Source organism: Anticarsia gemmatalis, chromosome 9 (genome assembly GCF_050436995.1).
Source record: "Anticarsia gemmatalis isolate Benzon Research Colony breed Stoneville strain chromosome 9, ilAntGemm2 primary, whole genome shotgun sequence".
Classification (NCBI taxonomy): Eukaryota; Metazoa; Arthropoda; class Insecta; order Lepidoptera; family Erebidae; genus Anticarsia; species Anticarsia gemmatalis.
In genome coordinates, this window is record NC_134753.1 from 3,220,371 (window position 1) to 3,235,750 (window position 15,380).

Below are 15,380 nucleotides of genomic sequence, written 5' to 3' on the forward strand. Positions count from 1 at the left end.
AAAATGATTTTGTGGGAATAACTTTTACGCTGTCCAACTTATAGACTGTTATATACCTATCTTCTTTTCTATAGTTTATTTTGATTTAAAGGCTGAATGCACTTAAATGAGTATATCGACGGTCCCTACGTACATTCCCTCAAGTGGTACTTACGGGATTTGCCTTTTTTGTTTCCGTGACCTTCCGGTTGTCATATACTTTCGATTGATCAAAGAAAAATTAGTAAAAATGCTTTAATTCTACCCTAAATCAACACTCGACAAACCCCAGAACTACAACACTTCCAATGTAAAATGTCACTAGTGAGAGTTAAGACATTTAATTTTTACATTGGCAAGTCAACAACACCCCCGCGCGCCTCCCCCGTAACTCCCACATGCGGGCTTGTTGCGCTCGCGCAAAAAAGAAAATGAAAAATGTAAAAGATAAAGGTAAAGCCATCAAAATATCGTCAGGTAAGTTGAAATAAAATGAATATATTTTAACGTTTTTATTTTATTTTCTCATAAAAGACAACAAATAAAGACTTCGTGCAAAATTTCATAGCTCTGCGATTGATAGAACTTGAGATACAAGTGTTTGAAACTTCAAACCGCTCTCCTGTAAAATTTGCGTTTTCCAATTAGGTTATTGTACGTAGGGACCGTCGATATGTACCCGTTGTAGATTTTATTGCTGCATCTACTTCACGTCAAATTATAAAGTGTTGTGAAATTTTTGATGAGGCCATTTGAAATAATGCGCATCGCTTTGTGAGATTTTAAATTAATCGTAAAGTAAAGCCTTTGGTCAACATGGTAATAGATTTTATTACAGAAAATATTTAATTCTGATAAATTATAATATTCAACTACTAAACCAGTGTTCAATATTACAAAATACAAAAATCTAGAGCAAAATTTTTCATCATAAACCTCGTGTTCTTTGATTAACACGCAAATCTTTTAATGCAGAAAAATAATAAGCAGAAAAGAGGAATTAAGAGCTCAACTTCAACTTATAATCAAACAAAATATAATCCTTTTAAAAGAACGCAACAAAAAGCAACGACCAAGTGTACCTCAAACTTAACAAAGGTAAGGCTAAAAGCAAATGACCAATCGATATACCTTTAATAATTGATAACGCCGTGGACGCCGCACCGCATTTACTTTTACACGTCTTATCGATCCAGAATGTTATTAGAGACATAATTGTCGTATTGTGAAGGGAAAGTAGGCATAATTATGGAGGGGGTTAATAAATAATGTTCTAAGTTTAGGGTAAGGTTTGTAAGACAGTTTTGTTCACTACTGTTTGTTTAGAAGTGTGAGTAAGTAGCACGTGGTAAAGACATGTTCCGTCTTGAGAAAGGTATACAACTATACTACTTTACAAATACCTTTGCAGAGATTTGATGGTATGTCCATAATCTTACTGACTCTATTCTTAGTTATTAAAATCAAACTTCGCAAGTAACTTTTTGAATTAATATTTAGTAGGAAAAGTAACGAATTCTTACTAACTCACTTAAATCTATTCTTGTGGATATATATTTTATTTCTTATGGCCGAGGTGGTTAATTTGCTAAAAGTTGTAAGGTAACTTTTAACAAAGTCTTTTTTGCCTGGGTTTTCAAAAATAAATCCGTAAAAATTTTTGGGTCGATAGGCGGACTTTTGCGTTTGTAATAATATTATTACGGATTTTTTATTTCACTCTGAACCCTAAAATTATTAAAACACCTACTCACTAATCAAACGAACCCTACATTACACACACAAGTCTCATAATTACACACATACCCCTTCAAAACTCTCTACAATTACCAAAAGACATTCTTCAATACATAGAACGAGTGCGAAACAAAGGGTTGTTTCTACGTATCGATAATTCTATAAATAGGAACGTTGCATTCTCTGGGCTTCTAACAATGAACATGATAACTAAGACTGGACGTATGTTAGTGGGGCATGCGTTGACACAGAATGAACGACTGTCGTTCTGTTCCGATGAAGTTGTGAGAACTATGAAGAGATGGAAACTTTAGAATATTGACGCTTTGATGTGGTTTTTTTTATGACTACAATAGATGTTTTTTTCTTCTGGGTCATTTGTTATGTGCCGTTCAGAAGAAGCGATATTTTGATATTCATATTTACGTATTAGAAGAAATACAAAATAGTAATTAATTTTCAACTTTTCAACTTCGTTTTCTACTTAATTAGACGATTTTTTTACCACTTTCTTTGGCTGTGGAAATAGAGTTCCATATGTTACATCAGTAAGTGTATCATTAACATTTTACTAATAAGTATGTATACAATAGACACATAAGTGTGAAAAAACGGCTTGTTTGATCCAAGAATTGTTTCGAACGGGAAGGGAACCCACTATATACCTTTGGGTTAGAACAAATATGTACATTTCTTCGAAGTCATAAAAAAACCAGACAGGAAGTTAAAATCCTAATGATCCTATAAACGCTTACAGTCAAAACACCACTAAACCTATCTAAAAACTAGACTAAATCTACAATTAAAAATATACTCAAAAACCAGGTCATACTAATGTAGTTACGCGTTATTACGCTCAAAATAATTCATTCATATTTAGCCTATATCGTTTGAATATTTTGTTCTGCACTAGTTTGGCATTTCGCCAGTTCAGTGTTGGTGCATGGTCATTTTATTACTGGCATCTCGGAACTATCGCATGGCTGGAAATAAAAAAGTAACCTTGATTTAATCTTTGATATGATAGCTTTGAGCGATCGGTGCATGTTTTTTTTATGAGTGAGTTTTTGCGAAACGATTTTGAGTTGACTCATTTGATGTTGTCATCTGTCGTTGAGGTCAGAGAAGATAGTAAACAAAATATTTTGCTTAGATATTGCACGTGCATTTGCTACATGACAATATTATTATACAAGTGATTTTGATTAAATATATTGAAGAAGAGCTTTCGATAAAATTAAGATATAGTTCCTTTGAGTATTAATTGTTTAATACCATTAAAGAATAGCAGCTAAACCAGGTTAAGATAAAAGCAGATATTTTCACATAGATTTTTTTGTACTCGATCTTATAATTGTGAAATCTGATATATTACGCTTTCTTTTTCTTAACCCAGCTTATACATGCTTTGCAGTATTTTGTCATTAAAAAAGTAAATATGATGGTTGTGACCTTAGTTACTATCTACTTAATAACTCTTTAACTATATCCAATCCAAGATAACTTGGCTCTAAGTCTAGCCACAATTAGGCCGTAGTCAACTTTTAGTGGTTGAAGCCAACTTGTATAATAATTGTTAAGCATTTGGCAGTAGAGTTGCCGTCCTAATTGGATGTCCACATTCACAGCTGCTTTTGGTCACGATAATAATTAAACTGATAGTCTAGTGACTTCAGAAATAAATACAGAAAATATTCTTCAAATAAATGTACGTATTTACTTATTATATTCCAAGGCGAAGGCAGAGGTATATGAAATACGACCGAGATTCGTCATTTACAATGTAATACACTAATCCCGACCCAAAAATTGAACTCAACACCTCATGATAAGCAGGCGTCTCCATACCACCGAACAGATCACTGAGACAGTGAAATCCTCCATGAAATATACTTTTACCAGTGCAACTTTTTGAGGACATCACAAAAACATCTCCGACATCTTGGAAGTCAGCTTATCTTTTATTAAGAGCCCTTAAAAACAACGATTATACTGAAAATAACATAAAAATTTTAAGTAAAATGATTAAGTTTTGATACGAATAAAGATCATCACCAAATGAAAGCAGCTTCTCATTATCTTCATTATTGTGATGACAACAGGATCAAAGTCTTATGTAAGTAGAATTTATTGTCTATATTGTACTTAGCTAGTCAGTTTGATGAACAAAACGATGACACTCTTACTGCTCATAATATTAAACTTTATTGCAATTGTGTGTCAACACGTTATTTGAATAAACATCATACAGAAAATTGAGACCAGTAGATCTATAAACTAGGAGTAAAGCATTCTGTAATTAATTTGTATTACAATTTCTGGTTAAACTAGAATATCTTTATGTTAGTCAGTTTTGTTGTATAATTCCCATAAATAATAATGGGTTTACAATAAATTAATGTATTATTTCTCTACTTTCATAATAAAACATCATCAAAAAGTATTAGTTGGCTCCTAGCTCATATGGACCAATAAATACATAAAAAATAGTGGGCAAGAGAAATCACATTCTTACCATTTTAAGCAGCAAAAAAAAAGGAAAAATTTGGCCACTATATCAAGTAATCACTTCACGCACAGTGGTCCAAAAAGAAAATGTACTCGAAAAAATACCGTCTTATATTTTTTGCGTTTTTGTTGAGGGAACAACTGAGTGGTTGAGAAACGATCGGCGACGGGACACAGTGATCAGGAGGCAACAACATCCTGTTGGCAGGTCGCCAGTTGCTCTCGATGGATAAATACTCGAGTTAGGCCGAGAAAAGAGTTCTTTGCTCAAACGATTTTTGAACACTATATCTGCCTTTGATGACTGAAGTTTTGAGGGAATATTTTTGGGAGGATTCATTTGAAAGGTATTTGTGATCGGTATTCTTGAATGACGTTGCTTGCTGTATTATGCAGTGAGTCCTAAATAATTCAAGGGCACCATAGTTTCTCAGTTCTCTTAATGAATGTTTTTCTTTATCACAATTCCCATCATCTGAAGGTTTGTTTAATGTGTAGTCTCAACACTCATCACTATAATTGAGTGCGGTATTCGTTGGTTCAATCCCTATAAAGAACGAGTATAAATGATAGTGGGATTTACAAATAGTTGCTATGAGTCTGGTATGGTACGTTGCATCCATTGACTACATACAAAAAAAGAAAATCTCTAGAAATACAAAACTAGTCTTTATATATAATTCTTCTGTAAGTGTGTATGTCACTGAACTTCTCTTAAACGACTGGACCGATTTTGATGATTATTTTTCTGTGTGTTCAGGGGGATCTGAGAATGGTTTAGATTCACAAAAAAAAAATTCTCGCGTCACAGTTTTCGTTGCCATTCTCCTTCGAAACGGCTTGACCGATTCTCATGAAATTTTGTGACCATATTGAGTAGGTTTGAGAATCGGCCAACATCTATTTTTCATACCCCTAAGTGACAATAAATATTTTTTAATTTACATGGCAAAACAACGTTTGCCGGGTCAGCTAGTATAATATATTTCGGAAAATGTTATCGAAAATGTCCTCTACCATAAAACCACCACGACATTTACTCAACACACAAATGAAAGAGAATCTCCATCCCTATGACGACAGCGAGAGAAAGTTGATCCTAGTTTCACGTACATTTTTGTCTGCGAATACAGTGATTTGTAACAGTAGGCCGGTCTGGCTGACAGCCAAATGGTGACACTCAATTGCGAATGAGTGACGTAAGTACGCACTCCTCCGGTGAGATTATAATCATGAAACATTATTTTGTGGCACACTGTTTTTCTTATCTATTGATCTATATATCGTATTGAGGAAAGATCTAATCTGAGGACAGACTTTCATCTGGATATTTGGGTTGAGTTTTTATGAGTTTCTTGATATGATAATTTTTGTTTGAATTTCCATACTTTTGTTTGTTGCTGCCAGATTTTTCTGGTAATACAAATTAGTTCTTCTTGTCGGTGCTGTCTTGCAATGAAAATATGACTTTTTTAGAACGTCGTCGTCATGACAATACCAGTGGATTATACACCATTTTCATAGCAACACGAGAGCTGCAAAAAGTTTTTTCTATTAGTAGGAGATATTCAGATAGAGTCCGAAAGAGTTGAGTTGATAGGAATAGTAAAAATTTTAGCAGACAGAATCTGAGTGGAGTGGCAGTGATAGTAACTTTCTGTGATTCATAGGACATGATCTCATGCTCACTGCCGGCTATTTGTCAGTCTCGTTAAAGACGATTTATATTTCAAATATTTAATATCATATATTTTGAAGAAGGAAACGGCTGTTAGATGAAAATATTTTACCAAATGTTACGTTGCAATAAAGTATTAGAGGTTTTAAATAACAACAATAGTAATGCTATTCTTACTTTTAGTGTTTGTCGCTTTATTTTCTGCTGATGTTGGTCGCAAAATTGTACATTCGTGTAGTTTTGCTTTATTGTACTCCAAAGGCATTTAACAAAAGGTAAAATAAAGCTGTTATCAAAATTATTTTCTATTTTACTACTCCTGCCACAAAGGAGCAACTAGGACGGTGAGAAAATAAATTCCAGAGGGAGGGCTAAAATTATTCTTGTGTAGTTTCTTAACGCACACAAAATGTTCTTCATATTCTCGGAAGAAATACTCGGTTTAAATTCACGTATTAAAATCAGGAATAGCGAGGGTTATATTAAAACTAACAGACCTGAGACTTTGTTCCCTGTGGACTTGTAAAATATGAAATACAAGCAGTTGCATAGCAAATAGTTGCTGGGAATCTGGTAAACTGTTTTTGTTTTGCGGTAGATTTGAATAGGTCTTTGTAGTTGCGGTTGTAAATGTACTTCATCAGTCTTCCAGTCAGAGATTTCTAACTTCAATTTAGTATTACTCTATGCTTATTTTACTTTAAGAAACCTCCGTAAAAATGATTATTATTCAAAGTGATATAGTTTTGAACAAACTTAACAATTGAGATTTATTTCCGGTCCAAATTCCTTCAATGGCGTTCAGTAGATCATGCTAAATAAAATAACGATAACCAGAATACCTATTTATTATGCACTTCACCAATAATAATAAAACTCGTTGCATGCAAATCACTTCAGTTCTTAACTAGGCCAAACTACCAATCTTAATACACGAACAAATAAAATAATGAGCTAGAATTTCGATCTCACTTAACTACTCAAAAGTAATTATAATGTACAATGGAATAAAGCGATATTCCACGTTTTTGTTGAAGATGAAAATTGCTGTAAATAACCATTGAGTGGGGAGGAGTGGAACGTACCATTTTATTCGGAGTTCACAAGAGGATAATCGTTCCTGGAAAAGCCGGGAATTGAATGTTTAGTGTAAAAGTGAAATATATTAAGTTTTACGTGCAACTTGTCGATTTTATTTATGGGATTTTTGGAAAAGCTTTTTACCTGTGAATTAAAGCAGTTAAATTCTGTTAAACCATTCGTTTAACTGAAATTTATATTTTTACAGCTCAATAATATTGCCTACTTCCAGAACTATATAGTCAACGTAATTTGAATGAAATACAGAACTACAGTTTTGTTATGATTACTCAATCAACCATGTTGTCAACCGCTATAAAAAGCAATAACTAAACCAAACTTATTATAAAATTTCTAAATGCTAAGTTAAAAATCTAAATATTGTAGACTAACTGACTTTTAAAAAGACTCTCAGTTTGACAAGAAATATTTAAACATCACCTTATCACTAATTATAAAAACGTCGCACTAAAAATCCATCCAAATAATCATTCATAAAAATACCCAACAAAATGAAAACAAGCATAACTTGACCCGCGTACCGGTAAATTTAAACTTATTTTCATAGAAAAAGGGGTACCAAACATTTATTGCGGCTATAAATTTTAAAGAACATTATTTACACAAAGCTCGAGAGACGTTAAAGACCATTTTCGAAGGAGCACCGAGCGAAAACGATTTGTGTTACAATGAATTTATGTTTTAGGTAGACCATAACGGCCTCTGTTTCAAACAAATAAATGCTTCGATTTCTACGAACGTATTGTTACTGTAAATTTGTCGATCGTTAGTGTTTTTGGGGAATTATTTGCGCATTTGGTAGTCCTGTTCAGTTTTTGATTTTATTGCATACGATTTAGCAATCATAGAAAAAACAAGTTACAGTGAAGTGACAGCTTACCATTTAGGGATCATACATCAAATAAATTTCGCAAAGTATGTCGCATATCGTACAAAAACCATATTTATACGTATCACGTACGTAGTGTACTTGGTAGTGTACGTCAAATTGACGGTCACTATCAAGTACATGACTACTTTGACGTGACGTGTTAATCTCTATAATTCTATGGGAGACAACAATATACAATATAGTGGCTTTCCAATAGTGGTCAACTGAGACAGGAGATTACCAGACACCCGAATTAAACCCAAACAGTTTTTGACAGTCTTACCGTCTTTTAAATTATTATTTAGTTTAATTATAAACTCATTTGGAAAAAATGTGCATTATATTGTCAAAGTAAATAGTTTTCAGAAAGTTTTATTAAATATTTTACAAGAATCAAGATATAATCAAATTATCCAAGTTTATTGCCAGACATTGCTTTTGCTACTAAGACGTAATAAGCATACTATAATAACACTAATACAATAATAAATACATAGTGAAAAGCTCTTTGTAATAATTGCTATGAAAATCAGACTGCTAACGAAAGTAACAAAGGATAACAATTTAGTTACAAAATTCTAGTGAACTCTGTCACATCATTATTACAGACACACTATCAGTTTAATATACTTCATCCCTTAATATTCTCACCCTATCTTTAGGGGTGTGAAAAGGTTGCGTAAGAAAATTTGATTATTTAGGTACAGCGAAACATTCAGTTCAGAAAAATTGCATTCGATTGGACTTGATGTAGTATTATTACATTTATTTTTTTCTTAAAATTTTTACCAGTGTTATGGAGCTTAGACGATATTTGGTAACGGGTAAATGGAACGCGGTCCATTCCCTTTTGGGTTTATAGATTAAGTACCCAAATAAAATCCTTCTTCACAAGTCAGACAAAGAGTTGTATACATTTAGTTTTTTTAATAATATCTAGTTAATTGCCTAGTTCCTTCTATAAATGGTCACTCACGGACAGATACCTAAAAAATATAGAATAATATTTAACGATTATAATGAGATTCATCTTATTTGTAGAAAAAATATTTTACAAATACTATGTTTCTGTTTGTGATTATAAACTAAAGTAGGCTAAAATAACATGAAAACAAGCTAATTATAGCTTCACGTGCCTATTTTTAAAACTCCATCATCAAAACAAAAGCTTTTCATCTCGTAAAATCAATCGAGACGCAACCCTAGCGTTCTGCGTAACATATTCGTAGATAATTTAGATAATAAACCTTATTAAGGCAGGGTTGGGTTTTGTTATAGATGTTATCGCGTCGTAATCATCGTCAACCCTCTTTCTGGGGTGTTTTGATGTCAATATCAGGGCCCAAAACTTACATATAATTTTGTATGTTGCTGGGTTCTGTTATAATTTTGACTTTTGTCTAACTTTTTGCCACTACATACTAAATTTTAAATAAGTAACAGTGGTTAAGGCATCAAATATGTCGTCAAGAGAAAGCGAGTTCTTTTACAATCAGCGGACAAGACTTGTTGATCACACATTTCAATAACGGAACGGATGGATGACGATGTGTTAACGTCTTTATCAACCACATTTCTCTGATACATGTTTTATTCTTTTCTCACACCAATTTGCTGCTAAATTCAGACATACAAATTTATTCAGCGCGTATTTTAACCCCGGTATTTCTTGCTATAAATATTTAATCAATCATTAAAGAGTTTACTAGTAGAACAACAGTTTGTATATCCAAACTAGAACTAAGTTTAACTTTATGACTTTTTAGTTTAAAACTTAGTTAAAGTTTTAAAATTCAGTTTTAGGAAGCGACCTGCGACATGCGGGACTAATATTGTTCGCAACTTTTCTGTTGTGTGTTTTAATAATGTGTTTGTATAAAAGAGGATGGTCATTTTGGGTACAGTTATTGTCTAGAATTTTGAAATTAGGTACGAAATTTGTGAATTTGATGTACGGGTCGCAGTTTTAGGTTATTTGATGTGTTTGTTTTAAGTAGTTAATAAACAGGTTTGGCAGTTTATTTTATTTATTACTTTTTGTTTCTCAACCACGTTTGTTTTTTTTGTAAATATTTTCCTGTGACTACTTGCAAAAAACGTAATTCTTTAACCATACTTTTAAAGTCATCATTGCGTTGCCGAGTAAGTTAGTTTTCGTATTAGCTACGTGAGTTAAAACTGCCTGTACCGTTACGTTATGACCAAAGAGATATAGAACAGTATACAAAAAACATTGGCAAGAAAATATTACAAAACAATCTTAATACCACATTCATCATTACAGACAGAATCCAAACTAAACGAGAAACCCGAACCTTCAAAAGCTTCATAAACATAAAATCCTTGCCTTAAAACGCGAAATACAAAATAAATCAAACAAAGCACAAATTCACATAATCTTCAATAAGAAAAAAATGTCCGAGAGTACTCGTCGAGCCCACCCGAGCCGTTTTTATCTGTTCAGACTTCGCGACAAACCCGGTCCTCTGCAAAATTTAATCCCAGGATAAAGAGTATCGTTCGCCCTGTATCCCGGGGTATATTTTGGGTATATTCCCGGGTTATATCCCGCCGAGTGGTCACATGGGGGATTTGTACCCCAACCCCCCCTTCTCTTGAAAATTTTCTTCTCACAATTGCCGTTTTTATTTTGTCGGAGTGAACTTAATCTACATATTTGTGCAGCTACGCGTTTTTGAGTGGTTTTATTTTGTGGTGTAATATTTGTTTGTTTACATTGTAAGCAGATCTGTTTTTGTCTTGATTATATTTTTTGAAGCTTTTTTTTCTTATGAAAATATTATTTCAAGCACTAAATTTAAATTTCGTGTGTAAATGGGTGCATGGACATTTAGACACTTGCCATCTTATTCTTCTGACATATATGTATATTTGAAGATGTTGGTCTCTATTTACCATTAAAAATTATAGGTACTTACACTAGAAATTATTTCACTGTACGAAAAATATATTATTTGAAAATAAGATATTCATTTATAATACATGCCAAATTACTACATCGAAGATCAAACACATCAATGATCAAAATTTTAATTACACAAAGTTCAAAAACTTAACCCTTCGCTACGATTAAAATCATACAAGCAACTTCTGTTTGTTCAATGTGATCTGCCAAACACGACTTCGTACTAGAAAGATCAAATTGCTTAAATTTGCCGAGCACTGACGAAGTTTGCCGAAACGAGACGAACTTCACTGTGCCTTGTTTGTACATAATTATGAAAAGCTCTCATTTAAAGCGGTTAATATAATGTTTTGGTTGTTTTGTATTAACTGTTTTATATGTTTGATTACTTAAATAGCGTTGAGTTCTCGTTAGATCTATGTAGAGTTATTAATAAACTTTCATTAGTGGAACTAATATTTCATCATTTATAATACTCTCCTCCCACGCGAGTAGTACTCAGTCTAATCCGATTTAGGCATCTCTTACACTAAAATTAGTTTCCCAATATTATATTAGGCGTTAGCTTCTGTTATGACCTCATTAACAAACGTATTTTTGATCTTTTTTCTAAATCAACATCGTTTTAGTCCTCCCATTTAATATCTATTCAGACACACATACAGACAACAGATCAAATTATTTGTCTTTCCTAAAGGAATTGGTAGACATTGTTAAGTACTTTTATTTATTTTACCTCCATTAATGTGTTTCTAAAGGGATTCCCATAAAAGGGGCTTCTGTTAAGGCATATTTATTTACGACACAATCATATTTTATAGCATTCCAGGTGCTACATTCAACAATTCATCATAATATCGGAGCCATTGTAGGGTACCTCCCCTAAAACATCGTGATTAATTTGACAAACACATTTTGGTTGAAGTATAGAGGTAGTATTTCCGTTCTGAAAGGGAGCAAAGAGTGGAAATTATGTTTATGAAGTGAGAATTATTATCGGCCTATAAACATAGTAACGTAAGAAACCGTGACCTGCGGGTCACGACATCTAGGTTTAATTTAGTGAGTCGTATAGAATATTGTTATGATTCCCTGAGACATACAAGTATTTTTCCATTGGTCCATTAGTTTGCTTAGAAGACATTTTTCTGTTGTCTAGTAATGTTATTCGAGGAATAGTTTTGTACTCTTGGCTCAGGGTGATTTTATGATTGGTCGATTTGTGGTCTGCTCTGACAAAATCCACCTCAGTGGAAACGAACCCTTATAAAGTATGGATATTCTGGTCAAACGTCAAAATTGATCAATGAATCCTATAACAGGAAAATGTGTAGGTATATTGTCACTAACTAACAATCAAAAACACATGGAAATGGACCTACACGTGAAAAACAGATAAAAAAATAGCTTAAAGCAAATTGTGTGGAAAACTATATAAAAACAACGCTCCGATAGAGCAATTCGAGGTATAAAATATCCTATTTCAAATATTAAATAGAAGAGGTGTCAAAGGGTCAACTAAAGTATGTAAATGAGGGTCAAAGTAATCTCGTTTAAAATGTGAAAATTGATCTATCATTGAGATTTAGTGAAGATTCTTTGTTTGAAATGGTGAATTGTGTTTGGTCGCTTGGCTTTGAGATAAATTGTGAAATAGTTTGCTGTTTGATGTTTTGCAGCAGAAAATAGTAGAAACTTTGTTACTATGGACAACTAGTAAATGGTACTAGTACTACTCCCTGCAGAAAGCCCGTAGCTTTACCGTGAAATATACCACAGTTAAAAAGTGTTTAATAGCTAGTGAGCAGTATAAAATGATTATTCTGAATTCCTCGAATTTCACTGTACATACCTATCTGAAAATTGCTATTTTCGATGGTAAATATGAATGCGGCATTTGTTTCTAGGGGTTTTGTTCCTATTATAAACAGTAAATATGTACAATAAAACACATTTTGTAGTATCCTTCTTTTATATTAATTCTTTTATATTATTCTTTTATATTATTTTATTACGTACTTAAACCTTTAAAATCAGCACTAAATCAAGTACCAAATTATGAGCTAAAATTTTGCTTAACATGATCTAAGTTTGGCCTCGTAACTTCAGATATTGTACTACTTAGACTAAACTTGAAAGCTTTTCTGTTAGCGGTTTCAACAATAACACTTCTGTTACCTCGTACTTTAATTGTTTTAAGTTATGAAACAAGTTGGTTTTGTGTAAAATTACAATTTTAAGTAGACTTTTTTAAAGTAAGTTAATTAAGTTACATTTAACGGGCAACTATTCTTACTGCCTACCTCTAGGGAAATGCAAAGAAATGTTTGTAAGTTATCCTTAATATAAAATTAACGGTTGACGGTTGAATGGTATCTATTGAAGAGGCGGAACAATAATGATAAAACTGTAAGCAGAGTAGAAAAAAATTAAAGTTTGTAGTCTATTTATCTACGAACTCTTTCAAAACTAAATTTTGTTTAGTGATTTAAAGAGTTGTTGTTTTTCAAACTATAGTAGGTATTCAATCAACTGAAATTGTTACCATCTCAACTAATATTGTAGTCAATATCTTGTATATGGAAGAAAATTTCACCATTTCCCGTAACAACATTTTACAAAATAACGTGATATTATTCATATTTTCAGGAAGTAATGGAATTATTTATTCGTAACCAAGACAACACAGTAAAGGTACTACCTGAGACGATAAAACTTTTATTACACAATCATAAAATCGAGCGTATGCATTGCCGCGGAAATTGCAATGTTCAACGCCATCTGTGATAGGAGACATAAACTAACATGACGTGCGCCACGCTACCGCCAAAATGTTTAGTAAAATATTTATTGAGGTTAATGTAAGGTTTTTTTTTGCCAAAATGGTATCATAAATTATAACTAGACTGTTATGTCCCAATATTGATAAAAAAAAGCCTCAACTATTTGCATGGTTTATCTAAATTGGTTCAGCTTTTTAGCCATGAGACCGACTTTCGTATCTGTTATGTTGGTGTGGATAACACAAAATTTTACTAATTTTGTGAATGCAATCAGACCTCTCAAAGGTTTTAGTGCAGGTAGTAAGGGCAATAGTAAGTTAAATCACCAAAGAAAATACAACATTTAAATTCACGTGGTTTCATCTAATTAACTAGGGCGTTATATTTAGTTGCATCACATTAAAAACCTAGCATCCACTTTAGAGACAATAAAAGTCACACCAATAATTTTGCACCCATTTATTTCTTCGCTCAAGCGCACAAAATCTTGGCATGCATTCATTCCTACTGAAAAGCTTCATTGTAATACAAACTGAAACCTAAACACCACGAAATATATGGGCAAAACACAATCGGAGCTTTGAGAAAATTTAGGTATAGCACTTTTGGACTGATGCCGAGTGGAATGATGTCGTCTGAATGCTGGCGAGCCCACAACAGTCAGGTAAATAAGTCTGCCAGTAAGTGAGCCCACACAATAGCGCACGGCTAATTTATTAGACAGCGCTTAAGGATGCTGGGGTAAGGAAAACAGCGGGGGCTGTAGCGGGTAGGTTTTTGTAGGTAGTGTTACTTAGTGAACTAAAAAGGCTTTAGCTAAGATATTCTAAGTTGATATCGCTACAGTAGCTCGATTCTCTACTACTATCGACTACCAACAACCGACCTGTCATCGAAAAATTTTGTATGAAAATCTGATCAGCGCCCTTGACGAGTGTCGTAGGAAATATTTTGGCAGTACATTCTAAATATCAAAATTTCGATACTCGACAGTATCGACGACTGCACAGAATTGCGTTACAGATATGAGTATGGAGAATGACGTAATAAATTAACAAACCGAACTATAGAAGTATTAAGACTAGCTGCCCTGGCACTAAAAATGTTTTCATTGAAATTTAGATTGTTATTTCATGAGAGAGCCGAAACGATTAACAAACATTTTTATACTGATAACTTTACATTGATAACATTTTTGAAATCACATCATACAATATCCCGAAACGAAAAAATAAATCTAAACGAAAGTAACTTCAAGTTTTTATTCAACAACAATTTTCTTTATAAATCAAAAACTTTCATTACAACTTATAACTTCGTAGCCCCACGATGCTGGGTAGTTGGTGAAATTTACACCATCTACCTTGTGGCGTGCTCTCTTAACAAGGTTTCTAACAAACACTGAGTGGAAATTATATGAATTCACCGCCTCTAGTTATTAATACTAGTTAAAGGCTCCCGTATCTCATAATATGTGGCGTTTGATTGTGTTATGAGACGATTTCCTTGTAATTGGGGTGTTGCGAATAGAGAAATTAGGAGAAAATAGTTATGTATATTTTGGAGCTCGTGGAAGGAGTAATAACAAATTGATGAGTTTTGTAGAAAACATAATATAGATGAAACTTGGAACGGTAATAGTAATAGATTTTAATTAAGTATCCAAATTAATTATATTATTATAAATGATGTAGTCAGTTTTTTGTAAGAAATTAAAGCTTTTTATAAATACATAATACTCTACATGACAATACAGATTTCAGGAAAAATAAATTTAAACAATGTTAATACAGATTG